This window comes from Pelecanus crispus, chromosome 8, assembly GCF_030463565.1.
Source record: "Pelecanus crispus isolate bPelCri1 chromosome 8, bPelCri1.pri, whole genome shotgun sequence".
NCBI classification, from domain to species: domain Eukaryota; kingdom Metazoa; phylum Chordata; class Aves; order Pelecaniformes; family Pelecanidae; genus Pelecanus; species Pelecanus crispus.
The window spans coordinates 18517007-18542899 of record NC_134650.1 but is presented as its reverse complement, the minus strand read 5'-3'; the positions used below and the strand labels follow the sequence as shown (position 1 = coordinate 18542899).

Sequence of the window (25893 nt, the reverse complement as noted above, 5' to 3'; positions counted from 1 at the left end):
AAAGACATTTATCTCTTAGGCAGTAACAGTGAGCTTAATGATTTGCAGTGCTCCTTTAAGACAGTGAAGAATCCTCCTTATTGATGTCTTCTAATTTGCTGAAGTTTTAATTACTGTTTTAAAAGTGCACCTGCTTTAAATGCTTTGATTTCATTAAAATAAGAGCCTATGAAGTAGATGAGCATGCAAAACAGTTTTCTAGATTTACTTGGATCTTTTCACCATACTGGTTTAGAACTGATAAAAGGGACTCCCCAGCCTCTCTGACCAGAATTTAATTTCCACCTGGTACTGATCAGATTCTCTGTTTCACTCTGATTCACTTTATATTTCTGTTACATCAGAAAGGCAACAAAGGCACGCATTACCAAAGTATCAGCTGCAGTTTGTCGTTCCCAACCATTTTGTCTACCACTTAGAGAAGGGAAGCCTTCTTTAACTTCAGGTTATGGCCACTAGAGGTCTTTTACTTTCATATGTTAGCTGCTGTTCAGTTTGTACTGCCTTTTTTTTTTATTTATTTATTCTTACGTGAGCAGACCCAGCACACTTCTTGCATATAAACAGTGAAAATTACAGTATAAAGGACCTATTATACCTTCTTTTGGAGTAACATTAGTGCTAGTGAGAGGCTTGCCTACTTTTTAAGACTAAGAAGACACATTTTCTGCAGGTAAACCAAAAGCTTTCAGGTAAGGAATTGTGTGTTCTCGGGTACTGATGTTCTTCTAAAAAGAAATGCTGGTTTTCCTGCTGTAGTAGTTCACTTTTACAGTTACGGATCAGACAAGTCTTTTCTGTGATGTTAAATGTATAGCAGGAAATAATAATGAATTGCAAAGGATTCAGTAATGAAATTGTGTGGGGTTTTTCTTATGATGTCTTGATTTTGAAAAAAAAAAATACTGACAGAAGTTAGAGAATTGTACATGAAAAACAGCTTGTATTTTTAGTAGTTAAACATTTGCCACAGAATGCCTTTCTATACTTATGTTAAATAATCAGTTCTTGAAATAAGCAGCATTTCTTCACAAGCACTGACTAGATGTATCATGTTGCTTAAAGGCATAAAGACTTTAGGAAGGTTATTTCTTTTGTTGAAGCCAACTTCTAAAATGTGTCTAGCTATATCTGTGATTATGGTACAGCATGAATGCCTATTCTTAGTAACTGTGTATGGTGATTTTAAAATTAACAGATGATATGCCTTGATTACTGAAAAGAGCCATAAGCAAATATCACATATTGCTGGCCAGTACCTCACACCAAACCTGTCAAATTCACATCAGTGGGAATGAATGATACATAAAAACAAGGTGACAGTAAAGCTGGTTTGCTACAAAAACTTCCTTCATCATTTCCATCTAACTGTAAAGCAGGAAAATACACACTGTTTGATCTTTAATAATCTTCTTGCCAGCTATCTCAACTATTAGAAATTAACTGCTAGCTTCTTCATAGGTTAAAAGCTTGCCCCACCCTCCTAATCCCTGAACGCCAGCAATAAAGATTTGCTTCTCAGATGCAGCCTTGGATCTTTGAAGTACTCATGCGCTCTCAGCATCACCATTCTCAATGGTAGAACTTAAGTGTAATACAGGACTATAATCTGCAAATATCTCTATGTATTCACTTAAATTCTCCAATGCTGTTTAAGTACCTCTTACTAGAATGTGCAAAGAGCATGAACTGCTTGAAAATACAGTAAGTTCTGCACAAGAACAATCTATTACACTTTGAATGCAAACTGCATGCTCACTAGATGGACAGAAGAAATTCAGAATCAAGCACCACCTACAAACACAACAGTCTAATGCTTATGATTCAAAAATTTATTGCATTAACTCAAGCACTGTATGTAAGGATTGAATGGTGTAAAAAAGGTTGTGGCAGAGAAGGTGACATTCTTCAGATAGAATCCTAACAAGTTATTTCAGCTGTGCTTAGGCTTGTTCAGATTTATCCTGTGAATTACAGCAGAAAAGGTTGATTAGAACTAGGTCAAATGTATGAAAAATAAATGTATCAAAGTAAACACTTGACCGGTGAGAGAATACTAACAGAAAATTTAACAGAAGTAACTCTACTCACTACTATGAAAAGATCTAATAAAATGTATGCTTTCCAACTTAAAAACATTCATTTCCATTTAAATGTAAAAGAACCTGGAAGAGAAACAGCACTGAATTCTAATTATTTAATTAACCAATTGGCTGACAGCCTTTCAAAAAATGGGTAAAGAAATAAGGAAATTATAAGCATTGCACTTCTAAGGGGAGCAGGAACATGAGTAAATAGGTAGTCAAATGAAAATGAGATGGAGGAGAATATGTCTCAGGAAACATTCAAACTCCCTGTCCACTTAAAATAAAGTGTAATTAATATCAAATTTAAATGAACTATAATACTGGCTGGCTTTAGTATAAACCGTGTAAAATAGTGGCTAAGGTAAAAGAAATGCTGTTTTGGTTGAATAAATACAAAGTTCATCAAAAGGGATCATAGATGCATTCTGTAAAACAAACAGGGCTTTCTAAGGTCAAGGGGAAAGAATGCGGAGTCTTTTCCACTGTTGTTAAAGTGCATATTAGCTGTGGATGCAACATCTACAGGAAAAGAAATGTCTGAAAAACATTAGGGTCATGTGAGTAAGATGACAAACTTGAACACCTAGCAACTAAATCCTGGCATACTTTATAATAGCAGATGGTGACAGGTTGCCGTAGTAACTTCAAATAATACTAGCACCACAAGAATAAATAGAGCAAATGCACTGGAAAAACAAACAGCAAAAGAAATAACGTAGAATGAAGCTACACTTTGATTCTAATATAGCAGAAGTATTTCAGTGGCTGTAGGGTGGGTAATCTTCATGCAGGTGTACTTCTGGAAGGACTAAGGAGGATATTTATTTCATATAGGCACTTAAGTAACATTTATCCTCATTAATAGAGCCCTTCACCAACACAGAGCATGAATGTAACTATATAACCACATGTACAACATTAAAAAGCAGACAAAACAGAAACACGAATAATTCCTAATAATTCAAAGACTTCTGAGGGCCAAAGACGATGTAGTTATTTTTATATCCCCTTTTTAGCAGAACACTGGATGTTTTAAATGCTCATTTTACTTACCCTCACAATTAATGTAAGGTAAGAGGACTCCTTTACATACCACCATCCTCACAATCTGTTACCCTATATTCACTAATGATGGTTTACATTTGATCAATGCACACTTTTCTGTATTGGGCAAAGAATCTTATTCAGAAGATCCAACATTTTTGTGGTGGATGAAGCAACCATACTACATAGATTAGATTTAATTCTAAGTCCCTTTCAGGTTAAGTCAGAAGTTTCAAAACTCATCGTATGTTAGTGACAGTAATTTTAAAAATGGTGCACATAAAAAGGGTGACCAAGAATTTCTACAGGCCAAACATTTCTCTCTTTTTTTTGTTCAGAAACAAGTGTAAAGATCTTTCTGGAGGAAAAGTGATAAATATGTTATCTTTAACATAATTAAAGAACAGCTAACCAATCAATAGTTTCAATCTAATGTTTAAAATCATCAATATTTATGTTGTAGCACAAGCACATAATTGAGAAGGCCTCTCAATATACTGTTTCCACAGAATTATTGAGTCATCACACCTGTTTAGTGTCATGAAGTAAAGAGCAACATAATTACTAGAAAAGTATGGAAGATGCTCAGTGGTGCCATGAAGAACCACAGTGGTTGAAGTCACAGTTCCTCAGAAAACCACAATAAATCTTGAGAGCTGTGGAATACGTAGAGGGTAGCACAAACATTAGAATAGGCTGCTATGCAACAGCCTGGAGTATTCACCAGATGCGTTGAGTACATGGGAACATATCCACACTGGCTTGTTGTAGCTTGCCAATGAGTGCATCTTACTAATAATTTACAATAACAGACTCATCTACTCTTAGTAGGGCTGAGATTTTAATTTTCCATTTATACATTTGTATCGGTCATTGGATCTGTCTTGTCTTTTATAGCTGACTGAACAGAAGCTTGGGCATCCTGTTTCTACATCTTACTGACAGCTTTTGAATTCTGACTGAAAACATCCTGGGCTGTTTTAGCTTGTTTTCCTGTTTGCTTTACATTCATATGATTTAGCCAAAAGGATATAGAACTATAAAACCAGCAGACTACCAGATGGAAAAATATAAGACAATTTTATAACACAATGAAATAGTAATAGCAGCTGTTGTGTAAGATTTAAAGATGTGCTACAGGTTAGACAATCAAGGCAATTTCAAAATTACTTAAGACTTTTCCAGACATAGATAAAAGCTGTAAGACGGTGGTTTATGGTATGACAAAAGTAGCATGATTTTTTAGAAGATATCCTTTGTCATCTATTTTTATTTATTTATTTTTAACTTTGTGTTGATTTCCCAGCAATATTCCAAAAAGATTATTCATTCTTTGCAACGTTTGTGCTGCTGGGTTTTGTTGTTTGGTTGGTTTTGTGCCATAAATCCACTCCAGAACTTCTACTACGTAGTCTCTGGCTAGCATGAACATGCTACTGTAATTGATTTAACTTGTGTTTACGTCTGTGCTCAAACACAGTTGTGTAATTTACCACTTTTCCCAGAATATTAACATTGTGTTCATCTTCAAGGTGTATGTACAAATAAATTATGGATAACATTATTCAGTATGAAGTGAGAAGGCAATCATTTGGAATGAGCAATCATTGCTGGAAAACTGAACTAGCTTGTCCAGAGCACAGTTACCAAAAAAACCTCAGCTGTTTCATCCCCACACTTAACCACTGCTGTCCACACTCCCAATCTCAGCTCTGCTGTATCAGATGAAATCTTCCATCCTTGCCTTAAGGGATCTATGCACCTTTACGCTGTGTGTCTTCCCTCCTCCTCTGCAATCCACTAATTGCTTCACCACAATTACTTTAGCTAGTTTCTAGGCTGGTCTCACAGCCCAGAAGAAACTTCCTGCCCCAGTATGCAAGATATCCACTGAGAATCCCAAGTATCCTGGTGCTGTCAGGCTGCTTATTTCACTAATTTCTCATTCAAAGTGCTATTCCATTTCCCTGTTGCTACTTAACCAGATGGTCAGTCAAGTTGGCAAAGCATGGCTTGTTCTGCGAAGTGCCCCAGTGCACTCATTCCCATGTTAAAGATGATGCAGTCAGTATTCCATAGAAACACCAACACCACCCACACAAAATACAAGCAAAGAGTAAGATTAAAAATATTATCCCCAGTTTATTTACTGTAGTAAAGCTTGACCAGTCTCTTGCATTTAAAAGGACTGGAAACCAAACTGGGAACTTGAAGGAAGTGATACAATGGCTGGGTTGAGCTGGAGCTAGTCCCCTGCCCAGAGGTATAATACTTAACAGCAGAAAAAAAACCCAGAGAGGATTGCCAACTATATAGGACTACAAAGCAAAACACACTGGCTGCAAAGGAGATCAACAACTGGGTCGAAGAGAAAAGCATAGAACTGAGCACTTTAAGTTCATTAAAGTGCAGTAACATCTTTTATTTCTAAGCCATATATTTTGAATTTACACATATTGTGAAGATGAACGTGGTGGATGCTGATTCACTTCCTTAAAACTAAACAGAGCCACCTCCTGTATTCCCAGAATTAAGTCACTCTTTAATTGATTTTGTTCTTCTTCAGCTGCACTCACTGAGGACAGAAAAATTAAATTAAACTTCAACTACATGAGCAGAGATGAGACTAATACAATATATTTGTGAATGGTTAAAACACAGCTTTATCATAATAGTTCTGCTTAAAACTGCTGAAAGTCATATAGCTCCAGAAACTTTTCTCTTGCTTTTAAATTGATCCTACAAAGAAAATAAGGCCCAATAAAAATAATTTTCCAACCACTCACATCCATTACATTAACAAATCTACCAACTGTGTATGTTTAGAGTTAATTAATAGCAATCACTAAGGAATCCACCAATATATTATTGTAAAATACCTAAGATTTTATTTTATTATTTCTTTTTGAGCAATAGCACAGCTGCACTTGAGCTTCCAAAAACACAATGTTTTTTGTCATCAGGCCATCAAAATCTCACCAAATCCTGATGGTATTAATGGAAAAAACCTTCAACTCTTTCTAGTACCAGACATTCTTGCTGAAGAAGAAATACTGGTTTTGTCAAAGTACATGCAATCCATTATTGAAACATTTGCAAACGCCAATATGTGGCGGCCATCTCTTAGGATGAGATTAAAATCAGCAATGCCTTACCTGGTTGATAAACCTTCTGCTAGGTCGGAGTGTGCTCTTTTACTTAGGCATAGCTAAGTAAGCCATAAATCCAAGTTGCTGAGAAATGAAAATTAATTTATTTAAAACCCCTATTCCTTTTTTAGCAGCTGTAACAACCAGATAAACTTTTATGTGAGGAGCCTGGTACTTCTTCCTGGTATTTTAAATGCAGACTAATGCCAAAGTGCTTTTAATTTGGCAGTTCCAATTGTTGTTTGTCCCCTTCCACATTAAGAGCATTGTATTGGTAGTCTGGTAGTTTTTTTAATTTTGTAAAAAGAACACTAAAACCAGACTGGAAATGATAAGAGTTAATAAGCTACTGTTGTATTTATAGCTTCTTTTAAAGAGTAATTATTTCTCTTTACCTCCATATTTTAAAACTGTTTTGACTACTGTTCTTGTGGGTTGAAAGCTGTCTAACTATGGTATATTCTGGTCTGTCTAGGTGGTGAAGGGTAAACAAAAGACATGCTCAGCATACTCTGCAGATATGTGTTGACTAAACCCAGGAGAACTTTTAATGTTTTCCTTCAAAGCTATCTTTCACACTCAGACTGCCTTAAAAAAAGAAGTTAACTTGTTCTTCAGCAAATTACACAAATGTTTATAAAGAGGTTTTTTCCAGGACCTAGACAATGAATATATGAAGGGGCACCAAAAAAAATCCCAAAACATACTGAAACTTTCTTTCACAAGGATCCTCAAGATTCTGATAACAAAACAGTTGAAATAAATGGACATGCAGAGGGAATTGCCCTGAAGCTGCCCTGTTAACGCCATTGTTTACCAACACTACCATGGCAAAGGGACTCTCACTAGAATATTGTTGCACTCTGCTTTTTCACAGCTACAGTAGGGGAAAAGAGAAGAACTGAAATAGATTCAGGCATGCATGTACACAGGAGCTCCAATACAGATATGAATTTACCCACAGAGTTTAAGAAGAATTCGTACTACATCAACAGACAATGATGTAAAATGCATCTATTCTGCATAAATGGGGACTTTTCATCATGGAAGGAAGATGTACTGACATGAATCTTGGTTAGTGTAACACAGCATGCATACAATTTTGTATAATTTTCTAACTATGTAACTCCCACACAGAATAAAATACTATACAGCTTTTACAGCCAGCTAGGCTGTGGAAAGGTGTTACATGAACTTCTTATTGTTCTGTCAAGTTGCTACTCTCTGCCACAGATGAAAACCGGGACAAAGTGTGCAGAATTCATATTTTCATTTTAAAGTAAAACCAAAGGAGTAACTAGCAACTGTTGGAACAGTTTTATTTTGTATCTGAAATATGAAAAATATTTAAATTATATCCAAGATGGCTTTATACTAGGTTTTTAGTTTTTATGTAGTAGTGGGCTCCACTTTCAAACATGGGAAAAAAAAAAAAATCTTGGAGTGTGGTTAGCAGAATAACTGGTTAAAAAAGAAAGTTCATAGCAAAAAAACAACAAACCTTTCTAAGACAGAGAGCTTTTCATATTGAATCTTGGGTAAGCGGTTAATAGAAACCATAGGGAATACTCTGTGAAAGGAGAAAACCCCATGGGAACACATGTATAAACAAGGAAGGATAAAACTTCAAAAATTACAGACTGACCTTCTAGTGTGTATTCTGCAAACTACTGCCAAACAAACACCCTTCTTAGGTGTGGCTCTTTTTAAGGAGTGCCACTTCTAAGATGTCCCAGTTGATTTAGTTTCAGTTATGCTATCACAGAAACAAAGAATCCTGAAACTGTGATAATATAGAGAAACTTATCAAAATAACATTGTCTACACCAATAATTTGTGCACATGCTAATCTCTTCTGGAGGGATTGTGTCATACTAACACATTATACCTGGACTCTGGCAGAATAGGGAATACTCCTTTAATAAATCTTTGCACCAGCCCAATGAGAGCAGAATTTTTTATGTACTTACTAGAAAACTAGGGTGAAGATGGAAGTAGAAATTTCTTTGAATAACTCAATCAGGGAACATGCTTATGCTCCGCCAATAGTGTGACTGTCCCTTAGTTGCTTAGTGACTGCAATCCAGGCATGCATGCCTCCAAATCCTAACACTGCAATAGGACAAGACTGAACTCCGGTTCCACATGGGCCACTCAGAGTTCATGTGCATTTTTTCCATCCCTCTTCCCTCATTCCCACTAAGCAAAGCAGAAGAAAATGCCACACAAGTGTATGACAAAACATTGGCCTTACTTTGCATATTGGTGCTTTTATTTTTTGTAACAGACATAAGCATGCTCAAAGGTGACACCTCTGCTACTTTGACATGAATCCTTCTGACAACAAATGATATCCTCATTCTGAGATTCATCTCGCACAAAAAAAAAAAAAAGGTGAATATGGATATAACAGCATTGTGTTACAACAGGTCTTCCCAAACACAAAATGATTTTCAAACTTTTTCCAGCATTTTAGCTAACATGAATACCAAAATATTTTGTGGCGCCATGTGATCTGACCATATGAACTGCTTCAGAGGATGACAACTGTATGCCAAAGAAAGAGACACTTCTGTCCTTGTGTTGCTTTACTGCCAAAATATCAGGGCTATTTGCAGTGATTTTTATTTTTCCTAATCACTAAACTGGGATTTCATCTAAATACATTGTCTTGCTAACAAACCAGGGTGCTAACACCTTCTCCTGAACCTAGTAAACAGAGAAATAATGAGTGTAGATAAATGTTAGAGAATTGCATTCCTAGCAGAAAACAAACAGAACCACATATATAAGCAGACTTGATCAATGAGTCAGAGTGCCACAGAAATGGCATATATGAAAAATATAATTTGTTATGCCTCTGATAGTTAGTGTATGTACCTCCTAAACAGTCTTATAAGGCTCTTATTTTTATGATTAGTCACTGTAATACAGAATGTGTGGGAGTATCAGTATATATCTAACAACACATATAGAAAAAAAGATTATGATTAGAACTATTGCAACCTACACTTCCACTAATTATGTTTCTATAGTAATGCTATTAGATTTAATAGCAGTTTCAGAACTATACCACTGAAAATGTTCATAAAAGCTTTTTAGGTCATGGTAAGTAGAATCATCTTTATTATACTACTCCACTGAAATGATACAAAAGGACCTATTCATGAAGCAAGTAATTTTTTGTCATTTTAATTTAGTAATGAGTATACCATACAATCACCTCCCTAGAACTGAAGGACAGAACAAGCATTTGGTAGATGCTATACCATCACATATTTGAAAGAATTTTCAAGATATTTTAAGAGAACTGACCTCTTGATGACATCATTATGGTACATTTTATAAACAAATTCTTTCCTCATTTAAGTTAGCATAAACCCATTGAGCTGAATGTTACATTACAGCTTCCTAAACCTGTATCTTGTGATCTATTGTGCAGTTCCTATTCAAACAAAGCCCTCTCAGAATTATGGCTGCAACCTTACAATATTAAGAAAAGAGTCTGGAAAACTAGATGTGATTCTTATGCTTTTACTTAACTTCAGCAGGGACTGGAATCAAATTTCCCATTTAGATCATTATCAGTTTTCAAGGCATCTTTTATTAAGAAGAAAAAAAAGTAACTTTTTCTGCTCAGTTTTTATTTTAAAGGGTATTGCTAATATTTTATACCTTAAAACAGAACTTACTAGACTGCAGAGCTTAATGCCAGGAATTCAGTAGCCTAGAATATTTTTTTCTTAAAAAAAAAGAAGACAGCACAAGATACTATATAGTCTTTCCCACAGAATTTCTTATATTTAGAAAACATGTTGTAAAAAAAGCACTTACTACTATATCACAGCCATTTACCTTTTTTTTTTAAATGATACAGTAGTCACATCAGATAAAAGTGACTTCTATTTAATCTCTCCTTGGTATAATGCCCTGACCTCTGAGATTGCTAAATACAATAAACATTTAAATATTTAAATAACTTTAGCAACTGATTACAAATCATTTGTAAAAAATGCAAAGACAAAGGAGTTCACAACCAAACAAGAGGAGAAAGAGTATTGTATATATGTCATCAATATGATGCCAAATGAATAAGGCAATAGAGAAGAAGCAAATTGGAAACAGGAACAGTAGTGGAGCTCCCTTACCCCTTCCAGATTATCATAAAAGTCTAAATGACAGTGCTGCAATTAGAGAGTTCCAGAACATTAGGTCGGACTTAGCAGGTTGTACAGCTCAAGTCGCAGATGCTCTGGAAGAACAGAGTCATTAAGCATGAAAACAGGAAACCAATAATATAGTCACCAAGATTTTGGAGGAGAGAGAAAAAGAACTTGCATTCTACTGAATTCAAGAACATATTATTCAGGATTTCACAGCGCTGTGTAGAGAAGAGGTTCTCTGGTGACAAAGAAATTGAAGAAAATAAATGTGTAGAATACAGACAGTGGGCTGGTAGAGTAGTTTAGACCGGCCACTGTTAGCAGCTGAAAAAAACCCCAAACCTAGCCTTTCTTCAAATGCATTTCTCTGTTGCTAGCTCTGTCACTTGGTGCTCCCCCACAGGTTTGGGGCACATCAATATTTCAAGACAAGCTAAAGGAGGAAACAAACTAATGTACAAACCTATGTAGTGTCATGGGGATATGCAAAGTGTATGAAAATAAGTCTTCGCAGTCTGATAACAGAGACAGAAATCTTAATTATCGCACCAGACATAACTATGTGAAACCTATGGTTTTCTGGAAGCTATCCATGAAACAAATAATCCTAGGAACACAAACATCTCTATCAACATATGAAATTTAAAAAAAAAAGAAAAAGAAAAAAGAAAGAAGGAGAGGATATGCCCACTGAACTAGGCCATTCCTATTATACAAGAATATACATGCCTTTATGCTGCCCGTTAGACAGCCTTATATTCCTGCCTTATATGTTTTTTTCTGGGCTTATAGGTAGGAGAATAACATAGCAATATTGTCAGATTACACACAGCAACATTTTTTGTGGGTTCTGTCAAATTTTTTTTTTAAAGTGTTGTGGTTGGTTTTTTTTAATTTTACAAGACAAAACCCAAAAGCAAATGAAATGCATGCCTAATTATTTTTGCTAACACAATGTAAGATAACCCAAGCTTCTCTAACAGATTCTAGATTGCCTGCCTTGCTCAACTTTGTGGCAAGGTAGTCATTTGGTTTCTTGTTCAACTTTATCTAGAAAACATTGGAAAAACTGCATGCCTGGTCATGTCTGAAATGAGACAAAGAAACCATGCCTACATGCTTTATGGTTTTATCTGTCTTGTTAATAATGCAGGAATACATTTCAAAATTTTCATTGAATCAGACTGCTACTTGCCCTAGTTAAACCTGAAGCTATTCCCAAAGAGACCTTTTACAATGAAATTATTGTTTAAAATAAAAACCAAGACAATTTTGTGAAAAGAACTGCAGTGCAGAGCCACTAAAGCAACGTACTGCTTGTATGGCATAATGAAGAAAGGAGGTAACTTCTATAAAATTACTGACATCACAATAACAGCCCCAGAACATCCCAGGGATACAAAAAAGAAGAAAGCTGCTCTTTATTCCAGAGACACTAAAGCAGGGCAGGCCATGTTACATATTATGTAGCCACTTACAAGCAGAGATTGCTGTTTTCTTCTCCAACTCACTAGAGATGGTACAATCATGTAAAATATTCAATTACATAGGCCATTCTGCATTCTTATGCTTAAAAGTGCACTAGAAAGCACAGGGAAAGAGATTTTAAGGCAATACGCATTTACTTATGTGATTAAATTACATATTACTTTTTAAGGATTTCACAACATATAAGGAACAGGACTTCCTATTAATTTGTACAGCCTACTACATGTATTATATCTTCTGGCCTCTTCTGAAGTTTACTGCCTTCACTTGTGGAAAACTAATTTCAGAATACAAGATTTTTTTCAGGATACTTATTTCCATGCAGTTATTTCAATTCCCACACATAACTTCTGGAATTCTTCAAAATGCCAGCCTGAGTAAAGACTGAATAATAAAAAACCCAACACTGAATGACAAGCAAGTGTCACACAGCTCAGGGCAGTGCAGCTTTATTAGAGATGTCCATAAACGATTAACTTCTCTGACTATCTAATAACAACTTTGCTAGCTAAAAATAAAATTTGAATTTATACAAGTTATAAAATCAGGTACAAGATACAGTTATTAAGAAACATCTGACATGAGAAAAGGCAAAGAAACAGGCTTTTGTTTTGCCCTTGACATCACTGGGACATTTACTTTTGCTGCCCAGAGAAACAACATGTTGTGAATTTCTTCAGCAAAGTTCAGAGTCCTTGGTGTGTTCACAGACCTTAATCTTTCCTTTAGTGACCACATCAATAGATCATTAAAGGATGACCTACAGTCCTTTGTGTTCTGTCATGTTAGAAACTCAACAAAGTTAAGCATCATCTTTCCCAAGAGGACAGTGAAATGCTTATCTACACTTGTGTGAATTTTATTTTTACCAGATTATTGCAGGTCTGTTTTTTGGAGGCATTCCAGGACAGACTACGCTCCAGAGCCAGTTGATTCTAAGTGCCTCCGGCAGGAGATATTTCTCTCTCTCTCTGGCACTTTAGTATGTTTTGAGATCTCTCTCTACCCCTTGTCCTGGTTTCAAGGACACCTGATAGGGACAACCCTCATCTCAACACATACTAAAGAAGTATCACCTCACTGTTTTCTGCCATTGTACTGGCTTCCTTTTAAATACTATATTGATTTTATTATCTCATTACATGCACTAAAACCACTTGGTGATCTTACTGTATTTTATCCTCCTAAGATTACGCAATTGCACAGAATCATGGAATCATAGAATCATAGAATCGTTTAGGTTGGAAAAGACCTTTAAGATCATCAAGTCCAACCATTAACCTAACATTACCAAGTCCACCACTAAAACAATTAATGGTAGAGTGGACAACCCCACACCTCCTGGCTTGGTGGCTGAATCATTTATAATGAAAGTAAAAACTAGGAATCATTAAGATTGGAAAGGACCTCTAAGATCATCATTCCAATCATCAACCCAACACCACCATTCCCACTAAACCATGTCCCTGAGTGCCACCTCTACCCTTTTTTTGAACTCTTCCAGGGATGGTGACCCCACCACCTCTCTGGGCAGCCTGTTCCAGTGCTTGACTACTCTTTTTGTGAAGAAATTGCTTCATCCTCTGTTTCTATATGTATATTTATGCAGTGTGCCAAAAGACCCACAGCTACTGAATCTCAGCCCTTAACTTCAGTGACATCTCTATAACAACTTCTAACTGCAGAGTCTCATTTTCTTTATGTAGGCATTTTAAAACTAATATTAAGAGACAACAAATATTATCAAGATTAGAAAAGCAATTAGTTCACAAACAGACGTACAAGGTTGACAGAAAAACTGTAAATTTGTCCTCCTAGTTTTTGTCTGTTTTTAACACATCAACACTTCAGTCATCAAAGAAAGGCATCTGGCTTCCAGTTGAGTGTCCAGTCCTATGTAACTCAGACCTTTTCCAGCTTACTGCATTGACAAATAAACAAGCTTTGGATAAGGAAGATAAGCACATTTTCTTTCTAAATACCAAAGGACAAATTTGCTTGGTGGGTTGGGGTTTTGTTTGGGTTGTGGGACTTAGGAATATGGTTTAGTGGTGGACTTGGTAGTGTTAGGTTAACGGTTGGACTTGATGATCTTAAAAGGTCTTTACCAACCTAAATGATTCTATGATTCTAAGTCAGCAATAATAATCAAAAAAAGATAAATGAACAGTATTTGAATAAAGTGTGAAGAACAAATAATCCAGTTGTTAGTCTTACCCCAGTGGGACCAGATTTGACTGATTTGTAATTCTATTGCTTTGAAGAAAGAACAATATTTAGCCATAAATATATTAAAATAATGCTACACATGGCAATAATGCTGTACCTTATAATTGGTACCTCTGTCAAAGAATGAGCTGCAGAGAAGTTTACATTCAATGATTGGGCCTCCTAACACTGGGAGTGGTGCAAAGCTTAGAGAGCAATTGTAAGTCTACATTACTTTTCAGGCTGCAAATAATTAACTGAAGTGGGCTTTTTTCAAATCTTCTCCTCAGAAACAACAAGGCTTTTGAAAAGCAACTTCTCTCTACCTTTAGAAAAGGTAGTCAGGGAATAATGATGCTACAATTCAATTTTAAAGGCACCTGCCCAGCATAATAATCTGTGCACCTCACCAGCAACATCGAACCGCAAAGCATTAAAATATACAGGATGGATGCAACATCAGATTAGATGCAAGCAAAGCAAAATATACCTGTGTGGTTACTTCCCATTATTCATTAGCAACACCAAGCTGTTGGGTTGTTAAATAGTCTGTCAGGATACTAAGTGTTGTGTTTTTAACAAATTCTTGTAAGTCTTATAAATCTGAACTTTTGAGTTTCCCTAATGCCTATGCTACGGACACTACAAAATAGGCCTAAAATTTGCAAATGCAAAGCCAAAGGAAGAGAATAAGCATGCCCCAAGACTTTTCTATTATGTAATTCTCATGTATTTAATTGTAATCCCCCAAAACACGTCATTGAACTCTCCAACATCATCAGGTTAGTGTATTTTGAAGTAAAATATATATAGCAGGAACTCATAATAAACAGAGGTTTCTCTCTTGCTCTACTCTTCTCACCAGTCCCCCTCAAGAATGGAGAACTCTGGCTTACGGCAGATTGAGGACAGAACGAAACAGAATTTATACAAGAACCCAAACTACCAACCATATTGACAATTATATCACTGCTTCATTTTGCAAACAGTGGAAGAAAAGACATGCCAATACATCAGACTGTCTTAGCACACTACACTGCAGAATGATAAAACCTGAGAAAAGATTTCTCTGATATTGAAAAGCAGCCATGATCACAACTGATACCAGATTTTCTCAGAGCAGTCCCCAGCTTATTGTATCTCAACCTATATTCTTCCTCCACCTGCAGCTTTTCACACCAGAAATAGGGAGCTTATGAGAAATGTCATTCTCTGCATACATCCTGCCAAAGCCAATAAGCATAATTTCAGTCTCTCCAGCAGTTACTGTCAGACAATTTCTTGTAACCCAGTCTCTAAACTATGATAATTCAATTCCCTCACACTGAAAATGTTTTTCAAAACCAACAGTTGGAAAGAGATACAGCAAGGTATATTCAGCTAAGTGTGCAAAATACATCTTATGAGGATGAAATATACTATAACTTGCATTGCTGATGTCATTCACTGGAATGAAGGAACAGGTATTTTACACAGGTAAAAAAAGCCTCAAGATGCAGCTTTTAAATTCCAGCCCTGTTACCATGATGAGATCTGGCACAATCTTTCCACACAGGTTTCAGTATTTCCATAGGAAACCCAGAAGCCATGGGAGAATGTATTTCAGCAAGAACCTGGCATGGTTTCTTCTCTCACTGTCTCCCAATATATCCAGAAGGTTTGTGACATAAGTGAGAGTAACAGTTGACTCCTTACATTTACTGAATACTCCCACGTACTGAAGTGACAAAAAATATTAAGTTATGGAGATCCTGAAGAATCACAACTGAAAACACAATGCTTACAGCACAGCAGACTGCTAAATAGTTTTGGACTCAGCTTTGCCATGTCATTCTTCTTGCTCTGAAGTGATAAATTAATTGAAAAAACAGAATACAGAAACCAACTGCAAAAGCAAAGGAGCTGCAGCAAGCTGTTTTTTGAAAATAAACAAACACTATAATGATGAAAACAACTCAAGTGTAGAAATCAGTCTTCAGCAAGTGATTTATTCTGGCTTTAAATGGTTTAGGATAGAAATGGTCTTTTTTCCTGGAATTCAAATCTCTTAGATACATCCTATGCATCTATAGTTCAAAATGGAAACAGCTCTTAATGTACAAAAGCACTACTACCCCCATAGTCTTCCTCTCATATTCACCCAGCAACTCCAATATGAAGAATGTATCATGCACCCTCCAAGTGGACACAAACAGAAGAAATATTCTATCAAATATTAAGACATACATGGATACAAAGTAAATATAGCTATACTTTTAAAAACACCTAATATAGTAACTTCTTACTTGAGGAATTCAGAACGAATCTGCCCAGAATATTGAAGTACATAAACCTATACACAAAAGACATAATACTCCTTTTTGAATAACAAAGTTCACTGTAGTTACAGTTTGCACATCCATTTTAACAAGGAAGACTAATAGCAGAGTCATGGAACAAAGACAACATTTATTTTCCCCCAGCTGTCCATACAGGCCTAATGCTGGACTTCTCTCTTTGCCCTAGTATCCTCTGGGCCTTCTCACTGGACACAAGCAGACAAATCACAGTCTTTCTATCATATTCTCAACAGGTTCACTGAGAGCCAATTCTGACCTATAAATCATACTTTCAGGTCATCTGGGAACTCTGCAGGAAGAAATAACACTATACCTCTCAGCCAGGCTTAAACTGTACTGTTAATACAGTAGCCCACATATTTTAAATGGAATTACAGCGTCTAGTATTAGGACTTCATCCAAGTTTCTGATATTCCCACCTAAAGCGCTGTACTAAAGAGCCTATTTAGAAAAAGCAAAATTGTCTTCAATAATCAAGCAATATGTTATATTGACCAACAATTATTCATAAATACACACAATGAAAAATTACACAACTTGGGGCAGCTGGTGCCACATTACTAGGCATTCCCAATATATATAGTTACTGAAGGAAAATATATGAATTTTATTATGATGTTTTCAAAATCCAGAAGCACAGCAATGAAAACAGTAATGTTTTGTGAAACTTGAGAACATTGTTAGAGAAGATGGCAAAATTTTTCCTGTTACATAAAGTCTTCCTGCATACTGCATGGATATCTTTCTCAAGGGCACACAACTGTCCTCATAACCTTTCATTAACGACTGAAACTTAACAAAGTATGCAGTATCATTTTGCTACTGTTTGAATTTCAGTTTGAGAGGAGCATATACATTCAAATTGAACAGTTCTGCAGCTCACAAATGGAAGCAGAAGAATCATGCTCTGTGTATGAAAGTCTAGGCAGAGATTATGTTTCTTTTTCCTAAAAGGAACATTACTTACAGGAAGATAAAATAATTCCAATAAGGAAATAAATGGTTTCTATTTGTCTGAATCAGTGGAATTAAAACTGAAGATATCTTTTCTCCATATGCAATGGAATGGAATTCAAATTTGAATAATACATTGCCAAAGTTAAAACAAATGGAAATATTTCATAACCACAGGCTGGGCCCTTGTTGTTTGTCCTTCTCTATCCAGGGGGTGGCTTCAGTTGGATACTTACTTAACTACACTGTGATGCATTTTAAAAGGTGAACGTTATCACTGCATGTTACCACCAACATATGAATGTAAAGAATAATATTACGGATCCGTGCATAACACAAGACGCCCATATTGAGAGAATTCCTGAAAATGTTAGTGTGAGCCAAGCACTGAAAAGTTAATTCTGTAATGAAATTAATTCTGTGCCATAACAACGAAGTCCATCAATTTTTGTTGTTCTGAGGATACCAAACAAGATCCTGTGGGATGATGGGAAGGGATTTTTTTTACAGAATCACCATGAGACACTGCAGATGGTTTTGGCCTCTTCATGATCTGTCTAGAAAAGACACAGACTACCTACATTCAGAAATAAACAGGAGTGACAAACGCTGCAAAGGAAGAAGAAATTCAGCATGTATATTAAGAACGAAGGTTAACCTTCTGGAAGTCCAAGGGAATAAAAGCACACTTTTGATCTTTTTCCTCACCTGCACTAAGATTTTGAGTAAACAAGCCCAAAAATTCAGACAATAAACACATGAGATCACCAGATGTTGCTATTTTTAGTTATTGTTGATATTCTAGTGGAAAAAAGAACATACACTATGAAATAAGACTGAAATATCAAGGAAGATAAGGGTCTAACAGGAAGAAAAAAAAAAAATCAACTCCCCCCTCTCACCACCACCATCTCCCTCCACCCCTGCCCCCTATATGGAGAAGAATCTTTTGTTAGTATATAAACAGCTGACATCTGAAGAACAGCCAGAGCTCAGAAGTGCCAGGTGAGGTAGGGGATAGCAGAACAAAAGTGCCAAACCCCACATATTAAATACACGGCATACATTTCCTACAGCAGTCTTCTCAAAGAAGAAAGATGTTAGGGAGAGGCAAACTGTCACCACAGAAACTATGGAACTGTAGCTTTCAAGTTTGCTATTCAGGAAAAAACAGTTTGGTTATTACAACAGGCATAGTTGTTTTAACTAGACGACCAAAGAGAAAGTTGAAAAGCTAAGTTTCATGAACAAATACATCTGTAATCAAGCTGCAAAGGCCTGCAAAGCAGCATGCTCTCTCTCATACATACACAGATGTGCATATCTGCCTATGAACAGGCTACCTATATATCTACATGTAGGTATAGATACGTTAACATTTTATGAAGCCTGGGTATAAATTTACAGTAACCTAAGGTGTAATAAGTATGCATACTTTTATACAAGCATCAAGTACTTCCCAGTATTTTTTCAACTACCAAGAAAATTGTAGAATACCAGATTTATATGAGAAAGAGCACTGACATTTTGTTATGAACCAGCTATTTGGACACTTTCCAGATCACCAGCCTGTCACATAAGATAACTTCCATTTCCCTGTAGGCACTCAAGAATTTCAAGATAAATTTCTCAGTTTTAAGTACACTTGTCTTTGCAAACTAACACTGGGGGGGGCGGGGGGGGAATCCAACTTATGTACTATATACATATGTGACTGAATTTATTCACTTTAAAGAAAACTATGTGTTGTATCTTATCTCCTGACAGTAAACCTTGTATTAACAATTTCCAATATATGCTCCAAATGAAATACTGAGATGGAAACATTTTCTAATCCACGAAGCGTTTTGTTCTGAAACAGCCAATGGAGTGTATCATCTCCTCAAAGGAAATGGTTGAACTTTTATTTTTATTAGAGTAGAATAAAGGAATTTCAAGTAGCATAGTTCTGAAAATTATATTCAGAAATAAGATCACCATGATTTTATCTTTCAGTGTACCTTTAGCACTTCATGCAGAATGTCATTGCATCATCTCAAAATATAGCCAAACCACACTCAATTTTCATTCCTAAAACTTGCTTAGCTAAGTCCATTTTTCTGCTGCAGTAAATATCACAGCGTCTCCTCTACTCAGTCTCACCAACCTGAAGTAATTTTCAAATCTTGCCATAACATTACTCAGAGATAAAATCCTATAATCTCTTCCATCAGTGAAATGTTCCCTTTCTGAAGTCAGAAGCTTACATCCTACCCTGTATTACTTATCTATGTTAGATCCTTCTCTCCATTCACCTTGATCCCACCTTGAGGTGGTTCACAAAACCTGCTAGCAGGATTTGTAAAAACGTTGATGCCTTCTTCTTAGGTCCTCAAGCAAGGTTCATTCTGCATTACCAAAAGCACCGCAGTAGGGAACATTTGAGCACATACAGGAACATAGACAGAACTCTTCTGTGGCAGTGCACAGAATTGGAACCGGATATTCCATGTACTGGCCAGTGAGAATAAGTAATAGAAGAATACTACAGAAGACAACCTGTGCACTGGAGAAAACTCCAGATACCAAACTATGCTACACGAATTATTTTGTCTGTTATAATACATACATTTACCTTCATAAACAGCTTTTTGCTTTATTCTGTGGGACCCAAAGCAATGAGACTCCTGGTTGTGATCAATGATTAGCCCCTGTACACAGATGCCATTTAAAAATCTCTCTCAGCAGCTTCATCTTTCCTCTTGTCTGCCAGCTTTTTCCTGCGTATCGCAGTAAGCTGCAAATTTGCACTTTTGGGGATTGTTTTTAGTTAATAGGCTCTGCACCTTCCATCCATTTTCATCTGAAAATACGTCCTTCAGAAGCCTCCTTGCAGTTCATCTGTATCTTTGAGTACATTTCCATTCATTCCCTTCTGCAAGAAACACTATCTAAAATCTGTTTGGTAAAGCTTTTTCCTTCTAGTCTTAAAGGGTTTTTCAAAAGAGAAAACCTTTTTTTTTCAGTGCCAATGAGATTGTGGAAGAAAATTTTGTGAAATCATCCAGAGTTGCATACCAAGCCACTGCATGACAGACTACCCTTGCTCTATATTTTTTGCTAACAACAAATACCTGTGAACGCCATGTGCTGCCTCTGAATGTTAGCTTCATAAAAAGAAGAACTTGAGTCTCATGTGAGTCTCTGACATCCTGAACAAGTTTTTGATATTTGTGAATTAAAGAAAAGTCGTGATTGGAAAATAATTAGACTATGGTCTTTCATGTTAACATTAACGCATAAAGCTAGTGACTGTCTCCGTTTAGTAGATACTGTTTATATTGTATGTTCAAAAGGCAAGGAAAAAGCGATGTAGTTTAGAGTGTCCAACTAAGCTGTCAGTCCAAACACTAAAACCTTGCCATTTCAGAATTTTGCCATTTTGAAATTAAGCCTGAAGCTCTAACTGAATAAATATACCCACTTTTCTACAGATTATATTAGCTGAGGTATTGTGAATAAAATCACTACAGAAACATAAAATTTTACACTATATTTAAAGAGGCCACATCAAGGAAAATAAAGCTGTACTTGGCTGGATTTTGCAGGGTTTGGGAGCATGTACTATTTTTCCTGTAAAGGCAGATGTACTGGCTTTTTTATGCAAGATTTTTAAAAAGTGAAGCCTTCCTGTAGAGCAATACAAAAGGAAGACAAAACAGTTCTTTGCCTTTTACTCCTTTTCACAATTCCTTTGTTTTTTTTAAAGCTCCAATAAACTCACTGTTTCTACTTATGTTAGAAAGATACCTCCTGACAACAGGGTTTTTCAACAGTCCATCTGTCCTGACCAGGGAGAAATAAATTTGAACCCGCAGAAAACTGTGCCTGCATCTGTAGTGCTTCACTGGACCCTCAATGATCCAGTGGGAGCTCACCACAGCTCCCTCTTTGCTGAGGTGCTAGGCTTAAAACCAGGGTACACACATAGAAACAGAGGACTAAGACTGTGCCAAAATGTGGGCCAGTAACATAGAGGATATTTGGCAGCACAGATGCAAATAGTGAAATAAAACAAACTAAAAGAACTAGTTTTAGGACTCTCACAATCCATTCTTACGGCAACATTATTAGTGGGGCAAGCACTACACAAGTCAATTCTAATAGTTAAGGTCAAGAAACAAACCAAAGCATATCACAGAAACAGCTGTACTTCAGTAACATCATAATGAATAAAATAATAAAGAAATGAGGCATCTATGGAATTTTCAAGACAGTCCTTTGCAGACCCTAGTAAAAACTTGGGGGCCAAAGCTTAGTTTGTTACTATTAATGACTATTAAAATAATTCAATTGCTAATTACGTCTGTGTCCTAAAGGATATAACTGGTACCTGGTGTGTGTGTATATATATATAAAACTGGTACCTTAGGTAACTGCAAAGTGGGATACGTTTTTGTCTGTACTTTGTCACAAACCCTTTTGACAACCAGTAAAAATGTTCTCAGATATGACAGAAACTAATAGTGCCATCCCAGCAAATTCTGGAGTAAAGCTTTCCAACAGAATTGTTCCACTGACCTGAACAGCATGCTATGTAGCCCAGTGGCTAATAACATGTATCTGAAGAGATACTCAGTGGTCTGGGCCTGAGATACCCAGTCATTAGACATGATGATGATCGTAGTTCACAACTGCATTTCTCATGTGCAGTTCAGCACTTCATGGGGCTATGTTGAAGACTGACTTGGACTCTTAAAGGACTGCCACAAATGTTAATCATTACAGTTACCTCCAATCTGGAAACTAATACTGTGAAATTAATTGGTTAAAGTGCCAGATGAAAGATAGCACCTAATTACAGTGTCCCTATTACAGCTACAGCTGTTGATTGAACATTAGAATTAAATACCACCTTTTTCAAATGCAGACATGGCACCAACTCTAGACCTACAGATTTGTGGTGAAACCAACAGCACCAGTTTACCAACTCCATAGTCTGGAAATGTTCCATTGCTAGTTCAGACTGGGGAAGCCTAGGGAGTTGTCAGGACATTCATGAAATGAGTGGAGCAGAACCATGCTACAGATGCTGCAAAAGCATGTAACTGGATGTGGAATGGTTCAAATAGCAAGCGTAGCTGAGATGCTATTCTAACTTAACCTGACAAATATCCAAATCCAGCTCCAACCCAAAATAAGTCTATGAGAACATTATAAAACACCCTGCAACCTGAGACAATGCAAGAAAATATGCAGAGGAAAAACCTATTCAGAAGCAATTTGATCTTTTTTCCCCTCATAAAATGAAAACTTCAACTACAACTTTTATTTTTCACCAAAGCATTAACCTAGCATTATGAACTGATAGGGTTACAAACTGCATTTAAAAAAATCTGTCAGTGATTAATTCAATAGTGAAAATGAGTAATGTTTCAAAAATACTCAATAGACATTTTAGGATGAGAACATAGGAATGCTTTCATGATGCAAAAGGGTAAGAAGTTTTCAATGAAGTATGAGCCTTACTTATTACTTACTTCAAGGCTACTCATATCAAGATAATGCTACAAGTTGCTTATACAATGGCATTGTATTGTTCTATTATCATTCTACTCCAGACTCTCAAAATGCCCCAATAATCTGATGCTACCATACAAGAGCCTGCTATAAACATGAATATTAGCTTAAAGTAAAGGTGAAACTATTAAAAACCATTCTGCAGTCCACCAGACTCTGATGAATGCCTTTCTGGCCTTACTAAACTTAGAAGTTTGAAGAAAATAGGACTGTAAACTCCATTGAGGTTTCTTAGGTTATAAAAATGTTAAGATGTTCATTATAATCCATCCTAGAATGACTTACTGCAATTGTTGCTTTAGAGGTTACCTTTGAGAGAATACTGAAGAAAGAAAAATTTGGATAATAACATTAAGAAATCTGACAGTTACAGAACCACTAAATTATTAAATTGCTTTATACTTTTAGACTTTAAAGATTGCTACCACGTTGGATAGGGTATTTTTCATCCCAGCTGTAAGTTTTACATCTCAAAAGAAAAATATGTAGCAATCCACCTCATCATATTTTTGCCAACATGCATGTTTTAAAACCTGCACTGCACCGAAAAGAAGAAAGAAGGCAAAGCATCTAAACTTAACTCAGGTCTACGGATGGAGGGAGAACAAAGACAAACTTCAAACTACTGTTTACATTTAGGCTTGGGGATGAGGGGAATCCAGTGCAGTTCAGCTAAGGTTGGATTATTGTGACAAAAAGAAAGAAAAAGGGGAAAGGAGAGAATTTTTAGCATCATCCAATTCCAACAGTTTTAAATCCATCTCTAGCCCTTCATGCCATCTGGTCATGTATGTTTCACTTTAGTCTGCCTGGATTTCAGAAGCATATCTAAACTTCTCCTCAACATCTCTCATTATTTTGAGGAAAAAAGCCAACACAAGTTTTATAAAAGGCAGAGAGATGGATAAATTAAACAGCTTGGCCAACATCTGTTGTCGAAGTTCCTGACAGAAATAGAAAATGAACATGAAGACAACTGACATCCAAACCAATGCACTTAAAGCATCAGTTCATACCTGTTAATCAAAAAAGTTCCATTTCAGACACTGATTTTTCTTTTTGAAAAGCAGGGGTGAACCTGCATATGGAATGAGTCCTCTGCAGAGTTTAGTCTGTCATCCAGCCATTAACAAGCACACAGTTTAGAATGGACGCAACACATGCAACCTCTTGTTCCCATGTAGGAATATCGGACAGATTTGCAACATGAAGGGAAAGTGACAGTCACACAAATTTCTTAGAATCTGAGGATCATGATTCTCCCACCTAGGAAACAGCTTATTATCAAACACAAACCATAACAAAATAAATCAAGATGACTCTTTAAAATGAAAATGTCCATCTAGCTGCATATAATAGAAAATCTATATTATATAGGATAAAACACAAATCAGACGTGACATAAAACTACCCCAGTCCTGAATACATTATCTTACTGTTATTACAGCTCTGTCAGTTATCATTGTATCTATAATGCCTGAATTCACCTGCTCTCTAATCTTTGATGGATAGATCATCTGGAAGTGGCAAAAATTTAGAGTGAATCAGGAAGTTTAAAGTGCTGATGCTCAAAAGTACAACAAGGTAAATTAAACTAATCACCTTCCTGTTGAAAGCCCTCACAAAATGCTTTTAGCCTAGTGACTTTATTGAAGAGGGTCTGTCCAAACTTTTTTTTCAAGAAATACTGGCTTTAACACATGCATAAAAGAAAGGCAAAATACTACAAATATATGTCACACTTCCACTACAATGAAAAACACTATTTTTCTTGAGAAAGCTAGTAACATGGAAAATTAAGGTGTCAAACTGCAACTGAATGAGTCTGGAAACCATGCCAAATATTTAACTTTTTCCACAAGCTACAGAAAACCCCCAGAACCACCACACTTGCACATCTGCACTCTTCCAAAATCCCTACTGCCCTTTGCTACATGCTTTTTCACTTCATGCAGTTTCCCATAATCTCCACTTATCCTTACCAGCTGCACTCCTCTACCCACAGCTTCAGTCATTAAACTGAAATATGAACCAAAAAATGTGTTTGACTGTCTTCAAAAAATCAGGAAGGCAGAGGCAGGAAAGATGTAAGAATAATTATAAAAAAATACAACTATCTCTTGTGCTCAAATTTCCTCTGCCTGACTGGCTAACTAAACTGTGTGTGCATTTCTAAGAACTTAAAAACACAATCTTGAGGTTGAAAAACCAGTTCCATTGCTGTTTCAGGTGGCAGGCTTTGCACCTTAGTCTTTTCCAGGCAATTCATGTATTACATCCTGGAATACAATTACACTGGAGCTAGAATAAATTTACACTGGAAAGTAACTATCACCATTAAGAAGTGTGTGCACAAAGCATGTAGAGACTTGAAAATCAAAATTTGCTTTAACAGTATAAGCCAAGCATACAAGAAAAAAAAAATGCAGTGATATCTATCAGTCAGATTCACATACTCAAACCATTGGAAAGAGGAGCATGAAATATACACCATTTTAAAATAACATTAACTATCAAACACCTAGAACAGGCCACTTGCTTCAACAACCAGTGCATGAAGAGATTGGAACAAATCCAGTACTAATTAAGCAAAGTAACCAAGGCACAAGGCATTTCCTCAGGACTGATGAGCAGCTGCCCAGGGAAGGGACGGGGAGGAAGAGGCTGGATAGCTGGATGCAAGGTCATGGAACCCTGGCAGATATTAATTCCCAGTAAATCTCTCCTACCAAAACTGTTATTATTATTACAAGACATAAATTTAAAAGTGACATACACTTTTTCTTATGAGTGACATAAGTTAAATTAATACCTTGAAACCATTTCTATAAAATAGGTCCTTAGAATTTTTCATTCCTCAGTCAATGTGAAATAATGAGCAAAACAATATCTGTAAATTGCT

General features: G+C 36.2%; 1 protein-coding gene across 1 annotated transcript in view; it reads right to left on the bottom strand.

The window, feature by feature from the left end:
• DOCK2 (dedicator of cytokinesis 2) overlaps nucleotides 1-25893 on the bottom strand; it is a 205208-nt gene that overhangs the window by 79053 nt on the left and 100262 nt on the right. The window lies entirely within an intron of this gene.